The sequence below is a fragment of the Mytilus edulis genome, chromosome 14 (assembly GCF_963676685.1).
Source record: "Mytilus edulis chromosome 14, xbMytEdul2.2, whole genome shotgun sequence".
In the NCBI taxonomy this organism is placed as follows: domain Eukaryota; kingdom Metazoa; phylum Mollusca; class Bivalvia; order Mytilida; family Mytilidae; genus Mytilus; species Mytilus edulis.
Genome location: NC_092357.1, coordinates 16,186,428 through 16,200,827, shown reverse-complemented (window position 1 = coordinate 16,200,827; position 14,400 = coordinate 16,186,428). Strand labels below are relative to the sequence as shown.

At 31.1% G+C, this 14,400-nt stretch overlaps 1 long non-coding RNA gene across 1 annotated transcript; it reads right to left on the bottom strand.

Annotated features, from left to right (window-relative positions):
* Window positions 1-2,692: 2,692 nt before the first annotated feature.
* Window positions 2,693-5,397, bottom strand: LOC139503648 (uncharacterized). The gene is made up of 3 exons (XR_011659154.1): window positions 5,294-5,397; window positions 3,112-3,192; window positions 2,693-2,755 (listed from the first exon to the last, which is right to left on the bottom strand). It is a non-coding gene; the product is annotated as an uncharacterized lncRNA (long non-coding RNA).
* Window positions 5,398-14,400: the final 9,003 nt, after the last annotated feature.

The window sequence follows — 14,400 nt, the reverse complement described above, 5'->3', positions numbered from 1 at the left end:
GTCCTCCATCTAAAATAGATTGGAAAGAATGTCGTCAAGTCACCAAAGATGCTCAGTCTTCGTTTTGTAAAAAATGGTGTAAACGGGAAAAATCTGATAAAAATCTCTTGATTCTTATTTAAATAAATGTATGAATGTGGTAGATAAGAGAATATCACATTTTGAAAATAATTTAGAAGTAAATAATAGAGTACATAATACACCTATTTCCAGAATAAGAAATAAACTTCAAATACTTTCAAAGCGGTTTGTGTTTGTACCAGCCGACAAAGCAGCCAACAATGTGGTGGTGGTATGCCGTAAATACTACACGGACGTTCTTAAGATTGAAATTTTAAATTCATCTACATTCAAGTCCATCCGCTTCACAGAGAGTCATATAGTAAACAAGCATATCACAACCACATCAAAGCTCAAGGCTTCTTCTGAACATTTGAAGGTCCCTACTATGTATTGGCTACCTAAACTACACAAAAAAACATTTAAATATCGTTTCATCTCGGCCTCAAGTAAGTGTTCTACAACTAATCTGTCAGTGCTCTTAACTAGTTCATTAACTACTATTTAAGAGCTTATCATAAACTATTGTAATAAAATATATGAACATAGTGGTATAAACCATTTTTGGAGTGTAAAAAATTCTTTGGATGTTTTAGATAAATTACGGGCTTTTGATGGTCCTTTTGATTCTGTTAATAGTTTTGATTTTTCTACTCTTTATACTACACTTCCACACTATCTTATTAAACAAAAGTTTTCCTATTTTATTAAATGGTCGTTTGGTAAAGCTGATTGTAGATATATTTGCTGCAACTCATTTAAAGCCTTCTTCTCTAATGAGAAAGATAAATATGCTAGATATACTTACTGGAGGTGTGATGAGATGATTGAAGCTGTTAATTTTCTCCTTGATAATATTTATGTACTTTTCGGCAACAAAGTTTATCGACAGGTTGTAGGTATCCCCATGGGCACTAATTGTGCTCCTTTAATAGCAGACTTGTTTTTGTACTGTTACGAATCACAGTTTATGACTAAACTCAGTAAAGACCCGTCGAAATTGCATTTAATTGATAAATTCAACAACACTTACCGTTATCTTGATGATATTTTTTCGTTAAATAATAAAGAATTTTCTCAATATACTGCTGAAATTTACCCAAAGGAACTTACTTTAAATAAATCAAATTTATTCGGTAATAACTGTCCTTTCCTGGATTTAGATATTTCGGTTTAAATGGGAAACTCCACACTAAAATTTACGACAAAAGAGACGATTTTTCGTTCCCTATTGTTAATTTTTCATTTTTAGATGGTGATGTTCCTTTGGCACCATCTTACGGTGTTTATATTTCACAACTTGTTCACTATGCCCGTGTCTGTTGAGACGTTTTTGATTTTAACGATCGCAACCTATGTTTTACTGGTAAATTATTAAACCAGGGATATCGTTACCATAAATTACTGAAAACCTTTACTAAATTTTCTATAGATATAAAGATTTGGTTTTGAAGTTTGGATGTATCTGTAGAAAACTTATTTCAAACGGGATAGCACATCCTCATTTTTACGGAAATATTGTTAACCGTGCCCGGAAATTTAGAAATGATCCAAGTAAACTTGTCGCTCCTTTAAATAAAGATTACCTATTCAATACTGTAATAACCCAGCTAACAATGTTACGTCATAATTACGTCGTGACAATGTCATGTTTTCGTCGCATTGACGTCAGGTTATTACGTTGTATTTACGTAAAAGTGTAAGGTTTTCTTGACGTTGTCACAACGTCGTACATCAACGTTGTGGTGACGTAAAATTACGTTTCTACAACGTTATTTCTGACATTACAACAACGTTTATATCACTTTATATCGATGTTGTCACAACGTCATACATCAACGTTGTGATGACGTAAAATTACGTTTCTACAACGTTATTCCTGACATAACAACAACGTTAATATCTCATTATGTCGACGTAATATACTTGCACTTTTATATTATGCTATATAATTGGCCCAAAAATGATCATATATATATATATATATATGCATAGTATCAACTGTGTTTGGGACCATGAGGTGACCTCTAGATGATACATTGTACATGTTGGTGCTATTCTCTGAACATGCTGAAGGAATTCGTATATTCTGCATCATCATCTTTTTTTTGTAGCTTCAATCGAGTTACTAATTCAGTAATTGTGATATAACAGAAATGAATCCTAGGGCCATCCTTAGCTAAGTCGCTGCCTATTCGTATGCAGTTCTTGATAGTTAGTGTTTGTAAAAATAATATGCACTTATCATATATGTTACTCTACAAGGAGGATGTTGCCCCTGTCTCTTTTAACCCATCTTTAACTGCTGCCTATACGATATGGAATTTGCCCATTGTTGAAGGCTGTACAGTGACCTCTATAGTTAATTTCTGTGACTGGTCTCTTGTGGAGAGTCTCATTGACAATCATACCACATCTTCTTTTTTTATACTAGTATTCAATTTATTTCATCGTAGTATACATTTTTCATTTAGCATGTTCACGTTCTGAATATAATATATGGCTGGCTAAATACCCACCCAGGCCATGAAAGTTTTATAAAAAAAAGTTTATGAAAGGTAAATAATGCCTGTATATCAAAAAGTGAAGATTTGATCATCGTTAACTTTGTTTATTTTAAATATTCTCCTATGTTCAGTGTCCCTGGTAGTGGTATTTCCGGATCTGCTGGAATTACCCTCTTAGCAATTGGTTCCTGCAATGACAATACAAAAACTTATTTGTAAAAAAAGTTAAATTCTAGGTCTAACATTATTGCAAATAAATACTATATGTAGCTGTGTGTAAGACTGTTAGACCTGGCTTTCCAAATCTCCTTGAAAAACTCATTAACCACATAATTATATATTCAGTTAAATTTAATGTTACCCTTTATTGTCGCAAAAGAGTATCTTGATCTTCACAATGCTAGTTACAAATACATATCTATAATAACAATTTCGTACTGAATTAACTTGAAAAAAATAACCAACATAGAATACAAACAATAATAATTTTGGGAAATAATCCAAGATAGGTTGCACTATACGGTGGAAATAAGGGTATGCCTACCTTATCATGCTTATAGCGTGTTCCGCCTGGTTTTGAAGGTGCATGTTTTAGGGTTTCCCAATCAATTCTTCATGTAAGACTCTACAAAAATTGACATTAATAAAATTTGCATCGTGATATCTAATATAATTTAAAAATAAACCTTAGACTGTCAGGGAGCAACAATTTAACTTCAAGGAGGGTCATGGTTAGTTGTTAATTTCTGTGTCATTTAGTCTCTTGGCAATCATAATACATATTCTTTTATATATAGCGATGTCGTTATTACGATATAGCTATGTCGTTTTAACGACATAGTGATGTCGTTATTACGACATGATATGTCGAAATTACGACATAGCGATGTCGTTATAACGACATGTTATGTCGAAATTACGACATAGCGATGTTGTAATAACGACATGTTATGTCGAAATTACGACATGCTATGTCGTAATTACGACATAAAATATTTTTTTTGAATGGCCCTTATCGGCTTCCGTATCATGGTGTTTGCTTAAGTCAGATTTTTTTCGTGCAAATGGCAAACAATTTTATTTCATTTTTCAACGATATCAATCAAATCTAACATTATAAGGTATGGGAGGAATCTTGATTCAGAATAATTTTTTTTCCTGTACTCGAACAGAATATTTTGTTTCATCAATTTGGAAATCAGAAGAAAAAAAAATTAAAGAAAAAAATCCATGACCCCACATTTTATTAAAGTTAAATGGTGGTTCCCTAATTTCAAAGGCAAATTCGGTATTTTCATTAAATATCTATGATTTTGAAGCTACAGTGGTCATTGGACAAAAGTGAGTTCCCAGTAAAAAAAAATCTATCTTTTCAACTAAAATCGATATTTTTCAAAAAAATATTACGAAGTAACTGTATGAGTGATTTTCATAATATAGATACCAAAAGATGCGGAAATGTCTGAAGTTTTATTGTTTATTTGGTTATAATATTATTCATGCTCATTTAAATTTTCTGACGAGATGGACACAAAGAAAAATATTTCTTGAAAAGTTTGCTATTATTCTAACCAAATTAAAATCGTAAAAATTTGCATTTGTGTTTAACTCATCAAATGATGAAAACGAAACTCAAGAAAATTATGACTAAATAAACAATAAAATTTCAGACATTTTTACATCTTTTGGTATCTATTTTTAAAAAATCGCTTATACAGTGACTTGGTAATATTTTTTTGAAAAATACCGATTTTAGATGAAATGATAGGACATTTTTTGAGTGAGAACTCACTTTTGTCCCATGACTGTGTATATGATTGATTTTGTTAGATGGCATAATGATTTATCATTTATCAAATTTAAAAATACACAGCTCCTTATGTTTTATTAATAATTTTTACATTATGACATATTCCAATCTTCATTATGACTGATATATCTTTTTAAACTTCACAAAGAACCCGTAAAATAACAAATTCACAGTATTGCCAGCGCCGGAAAAATTATTTATACTAAGCTGGCTTTTAATTCAATTCAATTCAATTCAATTCAATATTTTATTTACGTCTCACCTTATGTATAATATTACATAATACATTTATAAAAGATACATTTTGTATACATAAGCCAATCTGTACAGATTTATGAGAGATATTTTAATCAGATCATAACTACGGCAAATTAGCCACTGCCAAAATATAAAAAAAAAATATCATTGAAAATTATGATCAATAAATCTACGTTTTACATTTACAAATTTGGCATATATATATATGTTCCAGACCATATGAGTATTTGGACCGCACGAGTACGGTCCGTACCGTATACGTATTTGATGTAGACTCGTACGGTCCGACCATCGTGCCGACCATACACGTGCGGTCGGACCGTATGAGTAAACGCGTATGGTCCAGTACGAGCTGACAATACATGTTGTTGGATCATATGAATTACATTTAGACCACCATTATCACAATCTTTATTTTTAGTATTACAAATTGTTATTATTACGTAATTTTCATGCTCTAAACACCAAATCTTGTATTTTGACATTTACCGGCCGCTTGCAACAACTTTTGACAATCACTTTTCTATTGTGGCGTCAGATATTTTGTTTTATGACGTCAAAATGTTACTGGAACATCATTCTGATCCTTTATAATAGAAACTCTATTAAAAGTAAAAAGAAAAAACAAGTTATAAAGAATACAGATAAATGTACTTACATTGAATCTAACTTCTAAGTGGTGGCTTGGTGAATGGCGTTGACTTTGAATATGACGTCATCACTTAAATAGCGTCACAACTAAAAGCTCTAACAACAGAACCAAAATCGGAAACGTTACGGTATTTCCGTATCTTTTTTTAACATGTTTGAATCAAAAGACTTCGTTCCCTTTAACAGGTAATGCCTGCCTCATATCAAATATCGTTCATTAGTTCTATCAATAGAAACAAGAAAAATTAAAATTAAATTTAGTGCATAATAAAAGAAGAAATCTTGCTATTGTAAATTTAAGAGACATCGATAAATTACGTTGCAACAACGTTTTAATTACGTGATTTATTTGATCGATGTACAGTACATATGGCAATTATTTATTTTTTATGTTTTTTATTATCACGATACTATTATTGATGACAAAAACATAAAGTTCCTCTTTTTTAAAAGCTTAAAAATCAACTTAATACTTTATCGACCAAAAATCTGACGACGTTGCTATAACGTCACAGATACGTGACAGATGCGTCGCAATATGACATTGCAACAACGTAATATAAACGTTATTAAAAACAATAATAACGTTGTCCTGACGTCGGTTCTACGTCGTATCTGACGTGACGTAAAATTACTTTCTCACAACGTTGCAACAACGTCGTACTTACGTAACGTCAGTCATGACCTTCCAGCGACCAATACATAACGTCGCAAGGACGTCATGTGTTTCCTATTGAATATTGTTTTTTATTGGAATAAATATTGATTTTGTTATCAGTAGATTAAAAGCTAACTAAATTTTACTAGTATGTTATACATATACATATTCATGGATCTACAATCTGTCGATACCTGTAACTTGGCATTGCACAAGGTCACGTTTTTCTCTGGCTGTTTATGATGTCTTTACACTAAATCCATTGGATGTTGGATGTGTACGGATTGATAGTTTAGTCTTAGATGCATGATTTTTTTATTAGTTGTTAGTGGCTTTGAACTAGCTGTCAGATAACTGCGAGTACTCTCAGATCTTTTCATTGTGTCTTTTTGTGTCGGGATGTATAAGTACCCGGCCACGTCCACTTATATTTTTGTCCATCTGATGAGTTAAGCCTTTTTCAACTCATTTTTATAGTTCGTTCTTATGTTGTACTGTTATACCACTGTCCCAGGTTAGGGGAGGGTTGGGATCCCGCTAACATGTTTAACACCGCCACATTATTTATGTATGTGCCTGTCCCAAGTCAGGAGCCTGTATATTCAGTGGTTGTCGCTTGTTTGTGTGTTACATATTTGTTTTTCGTTCATTTTTTTACATAAATAAGGCCGTTAGTTTTCTCGTTTGAATTGTTTTACATTGTCTTATCGGGGCCTTTTATAGCTGACTATGCGGTATGGGCTTTGCTCATTGTTGAAGGCCGTATGGTGACCTATAGTTGTTAATGTCTGTGTCATTTTGGTCTTTTATGGATAGTTGTCTTATTGGCATCATACCACATCTTCTTTTTTATACATATGTTCCCTATAGTATAATCTTTCCAATTTTATTGCCAAATTAGATTTTTATTCAATTTTACGGTCCATGGAATATGGAAAATGATAGTGCGAGTGGGGCATCCGTGTACTTTGGACACATTCTTGTTATTTCTGATTTGAGAACTACATACTAACCCTGCTTAATTTCAAAATATTTTTACTATATGTCGCCTCAAATTTCTTATATATGTCCTAATTAAAAAATAATTGGTAGTCTAAATATATAATATCTTTCATTTCCATTTCTTGTGTATCATTTCATTTTCTTTAAACGGTAAAGAATACCATAAACAATCTTCCCATTTGGTGTCGATAGATTATATTATATTGATAAACCTATTCCATATACATAATATAACTCTGTAAACCAAATCGTTGTTTCTTCATGTTTGTAATTATTATTATTATTATTATTAGGCTATTAGAACAATTCGGCATTCTTATCTAGCAGACATATTATATTTTGTATTTTTACTGATATCCTGCAGTTTATGACTTTATAATATCTGAAATATATGATTTAAAACCGAAATTACTTTTGAAGTACTTTTTCTGTTCAGACAGTCGTGTAATTTGCATTGTATATGAACTTGTATATTGTTATTTGCATTGTAAATAAAATTAATTATTTTTTGATACTTGTAATAGGAACTTTTTCAATAGATAAAACCAAGCATTGAAATCAATATGAAATTGCAGTAGATATTGTTATTCATTTATAAGATAGAAGCATTACATGTACCGTTTGACATTTGCGCCGATTTTGAAATTTTTCATTCTTTCATTTGCGCCGATTTCATTTTTTCTTTTGCGCCGATTTCATTTTTTCATTTGCGACGATTTTATATTTTTCCTAATTGGATTTACAGGTAAGTTACAGCTAAGTTCATACTTTTACATTGGCTGATCAGCACAGAGTATAAAGACAAATCAAGTGACATTGTAATTCGTAAACGGCTTTCCCAATGTTTCGGGTTACCATTCCTTTCCTTAAATGAAATCGATGACTGCTTCACGTTTGACATTGTCTGACGCTTCTGATGACAAATGTCATACATTCTTAGACAGCGTACCGGTACACATCCATAACGGTCAACCAATTCGTGATGGCGTCCATAAAATAAACGAAGGGATGTATTCAACTTCAATCACCATTTGGAACTCTTGGTTTAATAGCTTCCTTGTGAGAAAATGCGAACTCTAGAAATGCCCCCACCAGTACGTATGCCAGACAAAGAAAAGATGGACTTCGTTATCAACAATTACGCCAAATATAGAAGTCTAGAGACGAAATTATAAGAAAGGGATATATTAGATGTGGTGCCTATACATACTCTGCAAGAACAGATTTATGATTTGAATGTATTCCGTTTTTATGGATTTGAATGCTGTACATATCTTTTTTTAATTCGTCATTTTAGTATAAACAAAGTGCTTTTATCTTAGGTTTTCACTTCTTGATTTTAAGCAGGAGACAACAGTTATATACATGATATGATTGACAATTCATATTATATGTACAACTGGCTAACTGAAGAGGTCTTTAATGATAAATGAAAATAACATTACTGGGATGGAGAGTTGTCTCATACCACATCTTCTTATATCATTTCACCTGTAATTTACCTGTTATTTACCTGTAAAAAATCGGCGCAAATGAAAAAAAAAAATCGGCGCAAATGCAAAACGCCGATTAAAATCAATATAATTATCATAATCAAGGTTTGTTGATTTGTTGACTTGTGTACAAATGTTATCAAATACATAGTGTGGTGTATTAATCACTGTTTTTATATTGTAAATTTTATTATTTCATATGTTTTTTTACAATTAAAATACCAATGAGTGAACTGATTTTGATAATTTTATAAAAAGGTTTGACCAAGGTTTGTTTTCAGCCGAATCATATTTATTGGTGATATAGTTTTGCTTGATAAAACACTGATATTAATTAAAGATAATTAAAATTAATTAAAAAGTAAAAACACAAAAAATACTGAACTCCAAGGAAAATTCAAAAAGGAAAATCCAAAAACAAAAGGCAAAATCAAATGTCCAAACACATCAAACGAAAGGATAACAACTGTCATATTCCTGACTTGGTACAGACATTTTCTAATATAGAAAATGGTGGATTGAACCTGTTTTTATAGCTAGCTAAACCTCTCACTTGTATGACAGTTGCGACGAATTCCATTACATTGTCAACGATGTATGAACAAAACAAACATACTCAAAGAGTAAAAATGTCAAAAATAGGGGTACAGCAGTCAATATTGTGTTATCATCTTAATATCACTATAAAAACAACAAATGTAACGAAAACAAAAAGGCATACATCAAATTTAACATACTCATTTTGCTTTTCTTATACGACTTAATTTAATGAAAAGTCTACCCGTAAAGGACAGAAGGTTTTCAGTACTGGTGTAAAATCGGTCTCTAAAAACACCGCAAAGGACCTCCTTTGTGCACAAAGGAGCACAAAGGAGCACAAAGGAGCACTAAGGACCCCAAAGAAATTTGATAAGAGCACAAAGGACCTGAAATTCCCTTTAAAGCATACAAATATTATGAATCCTAAAGAAAAATGTTAAAAAATTTAAATAGTTTCAATAAAAATTGCGATTTTTATAATGTACGATTTTGGTGTTATCATCGGTATCGGTTTGGAACCGACTTTATATCCGGGCTATTTGAAAGGGCCCGTGTAACACTTATCAATTCAAAGTTTTCAAAAGTTTTGAAATTTTAATTTAGATCTTTAGAATTTTGATCAAAGTTTTGAAATTTTGAAATTCCAATCAAATTATAAAAATATTAAAATTCTGAATATCGTTTTTAAATCTGATAGTATAGAAATTGAATCAAACTTTTAAAATACTAAACCAAAAGTGCAATTTTGATAATTTCATTTTTTGAAAATTTTATTTTTAAAATTTTGATTAAAATATCAAAAATAGAAAAGGGGCGAAAAGAGGGGTACCTGCAATCTGCGAAACGAAATAACAGCGGAAAGAAACGAAACAAAATGAAATGAAAACATACTGATGTTTAAAAGTATGTAAGTATTAGTAAGCACAAAGGGCGTATGACATTTGCGCCGATTTTGAAAATTTTCATTCTTTCATTTGCGCCGATTTCATTTTTTCATTTGCGCCGATTTATATTTTCTCCTAATTGTATTTACAGGTAAGTAACAGGTGATACTTTTACATGTAAATTCCAGGGAATACAAAGAAAGCCACAACAAAAGATAGAATACTTACGTGAACCTACTTTTTACAAGCAACTAAAGCTATATTTAATTTAGCAGGTACAGACCCAATTTGCCCGCTATGCAAACTTGAGGAAGAAAACCTTCAACGTTTTCTCACTAAATGTCCATTTCTATGCCTAATTAATTCAGCGGAAAACTAATTTTCAAACTAGGGAAACATTTAACCAATTAATTGTTGACTAAAGAAAACTAGTGGGTTCTACACTTCAAACGACAGTAATTTCTTAAATGCGATTGAAACAATTTCTAAAGATTTGTGTGATAAATTACATCAACAGAGAATAACTCAGATCAATGCTCTATTATTATAAAAATTTATCATTCATCACATGTAATTGAACTTTTTTCGATACTTTTCAGAGTTCAAAACAGTTATATCCATGTAAATATTGATAATTCATAAGATTTGTACAACTGGCAAACTAAAAAAGGTCTTTAATGATAATAAAAATAAGAGTTGTCTCATTGGCACTCATACCACACCTTCTTATATCTATTCACCTATACTTTACCTGTGAAAAAATCGGCGCAAATGAAAAAAATAATTGGCGCAAATGAAAGAAAAATTCGGCGCAAATGAAATGCAGATCGGCGCAAATGCAAAACGCCGAGCACAAAGGACCACAAAAGAGTTTGATAAGTGCTCAAGGGAACTGAAATTGTTCATAGAATTGCATGGGGGAAAGTGATTTCTTTCGAAAAAATGTGTATTTAATCAATATATTTGAAAAACAAAAGAAAACTTCAGATATAATTATGCACAATTATAAAATACCAGTTTTCTAAATACAGATCTCACAAGCGGCGTTCAAAGACATCGTCTATTGAAGTTTAAAAAATAGAATGAGAAAATTTTTATAGAAATATAAGAATAAAAAAATCAGAGAGTTCTTCATTGAAACATTCAAAGCTGTACAAATACATCATACTTCACTCTCAATACAACTACTTTGTTTTGTTCAGAATAAAATTTTATGAAACAAAGTGTGTCAGATTGAAATTTCTGAAAAACGGATTGAAAAATTCATACCAATTTCATACCTTTAGAATAAATCTCATACTGTTTGTTCCCTTTGTGTCTTATAAACATTTTCGAGTAAGCAATTTAAGAATCATCATGTTAGAAAATTTCTGTACATACTTTGTTTTTTGTGCAGAATAAAATTTTATAAATCAAAGTGTATGTTGAAATTGATGTAATACGGATTGACAAATTCAAACTAATTTCGTACCTTTAGAATTATTGTCATACCATTCCCTTTGTGCCTTTAGAAACGTTTTTTGTCATAGCAATACATATAACCATACATAAGAAAACCAGCTGATGATGAAATACGAGACACAAAAAAACCCCAGAAACATCGGTATCCTTACATAATTTCCGAAGTTTTGGTAAAGTCTCTTATTTTAAAGAATATAACAACAAGAAAATATTAAGAATAATATATATTTTTTTTATCAATAATATCTTATTAAAACTATCTAAAAATATCACATTCATGAGCTATCACATAGAAATTCGTACAGGTAGACATAAAAATAATTTTGTCGTTCAACGTATGACGGCATACATACATGCAGAGTCACTTAAAGTAAATATAACAAAAACAGACTAAACATTAAGTAATAATAATAAATAAAATTAATAGCGTGGTTCAAAGTATGACGAGATACATAAGTACAGTTTCACGTCAAATGTATATCATAAAAAACAGACTTAACAGAAAAAGTAGTATAATTGAATAAAATAGTATTGTCATTCATAGTATGTCAAGATCAATAAGTAAAAGTAATATTAATCAAAGAGCTGAATAGCTCTGAGGGGAAAGACGGCCCTTGTTTCTATTTAATTATGTTTTTGGATAGGGGGTATCTTCTGATAGTTTTCATATGAAGAATGAAAAAGAGAACAGCTAGAACATGTAGAAAGGTTGACAATATTGAAATCAATTGTTGTTTATGTAATTTCATTTCCTTAGTTTAGGATTCAATTTGAACCAATGGAAGAGATCTGCATCTTCTAAATCTAAACATTTGATTAAAGTTGATAGCTAATTATCTAAAACTCAACTGAATTCTGTCATTCCACAACCTGAATTCTGTCATTTCACAACAACTACAATATTTTTTGAAATCTTGATTGTGTACCACTGAACTGCAGGCTATGGCCATTTTCCATTTTTTGTGACAGTACTCTTGGATTTTTAAGTTTTTTCTTAAGAAAGTGTGGACTGAAAAATCTATTCAGTTTTAATTTCCATTGTTAAAGTTCCAAGTTACAACTCTCATTACAGGGAAACAGGTATTAATAAAAAAAACAATATGAGTGATGTAAACTGTGTGAAGCTTGTTTCCAAATCTTAATTTTGAAATATTTGTAAATAATAAATATGTTAAAACTACAAAATGCAAATTTTTATTATTATTTTTTACCATTACAATGATTATGTAGGTACACAAAAATTTAGTTTTAATAGAAAACTACTAATCCAATGAAATGTCACATTTGAAGTGTTTAAATACATTAACTTTTATTTTAGATGATAATTACTCATCAATTGAGGTGCTCCTGAATTGGAGGAAGATTCTCAGAATTTTTACAGAAAAAAGTGGTCTCACTAATTAGCAACAAGAAGAATTTTAGCGACAAGAAGCGACAAGAAGATTTTTTTTTCTTGTCGCTAAATAGTCCTCTTGACACTTCTTGTCACTTCTTGACGCTTCTTGTCTCTAATTAGTGCGACCCGAAAAAAGTTGTTGACCTACATATTAAAGTATTGCATGTTGATGTTTAAATCATCTACAGTAAACAATATTATGTTTAGATTTAACAAATACAAATTTGTTATTAGTGCAAGATCTCTAATAATGATTTAAATAACCAGTGAACTGGTGAAGGATATCCCTGCTTCTTCCAAGAATGACGTCACTATAAAATACAATTTAGGTTGGATATATTTAGAATATCTCGTCATACTAATTTTTCCGGATTGTAAAATAAACGTAAATAGTGTAAAGGAGAGTTCAAGATACGATAATTTCGTGAGAAACAGAAGGGAAATGTGTAAAAAAGTGTTTAAAGTCAAACTATTCATTTCTGGGTCTCCTTCTCTTCAATCTAAGTAAGATTTGTTGGGGGTTTTCCACACTATAACATGTATAAAAACAAAATGAATGATGTGAGGGAGTGTCACTCTGGTCAACCCCATAGGGGATTGACGGCTTGAAGCCGTCTTTCCCCAAAAAATGAAATAATTTTGTCGTTCAAAGTATGATGTTTTACATAACAACAGAGTCACTTCAAAAGAATATCTAAAAAAAAATGACTTAACAGTACAAGTAATATTAATAAAGACAAATAAAATAATACTATAACACGTTATTAAGATGATAACCAACGTCAGTACGCAAAATCTATACTTCAAGACCATCTTGTATTATTTGTGAAGTTGATACGGAATATTTATCAATAAGTTCTGGGTATCTTCCGATAAACTTTTTAAGAAAAAGGACGAGACATTCTTTAACATACCCCTGGTTCATCAACTTTCTGCTCAGACACTGGCGACGTTTTACAAAGTCTGAATAGGAGCTGCAAGCTCTTGAATACCTAATAAGTTGGGAAATGTATATTCCATATGCAGGTGAAGTTGGTATATTACTACTAAGGTGGGGGAAATTGATAATTTCAAAATTAAAATCGTCTTGTTTGTCATAGATTCTGGTACTGAGATGACTGTGTATGTCAAATTCGAGGTATAAGTCTAAAAATGAGGCGGAGGAAGCCGTGTCTGTGGTCTCTTTAATTTCTAGTTCTGGTGGGTATATTAATGGAACCCAATCAGAAAAGTTCGGATTGTTAATGGAAAGAACATTATCAATATATCTGAGAGTGAAATTAAATAACCGGGCTTTTTTTTTATCTTCTTGTTTTTGACAAGTGTCTGAAGGAACTCCAATTCATATGAAAATAAGAGGTCGGCAAGGAGAGGCGCACAGTTCGTTCCCATAGGAATGCCGACAATTTGTTGAAATAGTCTACCTCCAAATTCAACAAATATGTTGTCAATCAGAAACTCCAGCATACTGATCACTTGTTCCTCTGTGTAGTATGTTTTACCCTTTTGTTCCTTATTAACAAAATATGCCTTATGGTATCCCAAAGGGATAAATTTATAGCGTATGCTACCATTTTTATGATGAAAAGCATTGTGGATTATTTCATTTAGACGGTTTTTCAATTTCACATGGGGAATGGTAGTATACAAGGTTGAAAAATCAAAAGTTTTAATAGAACT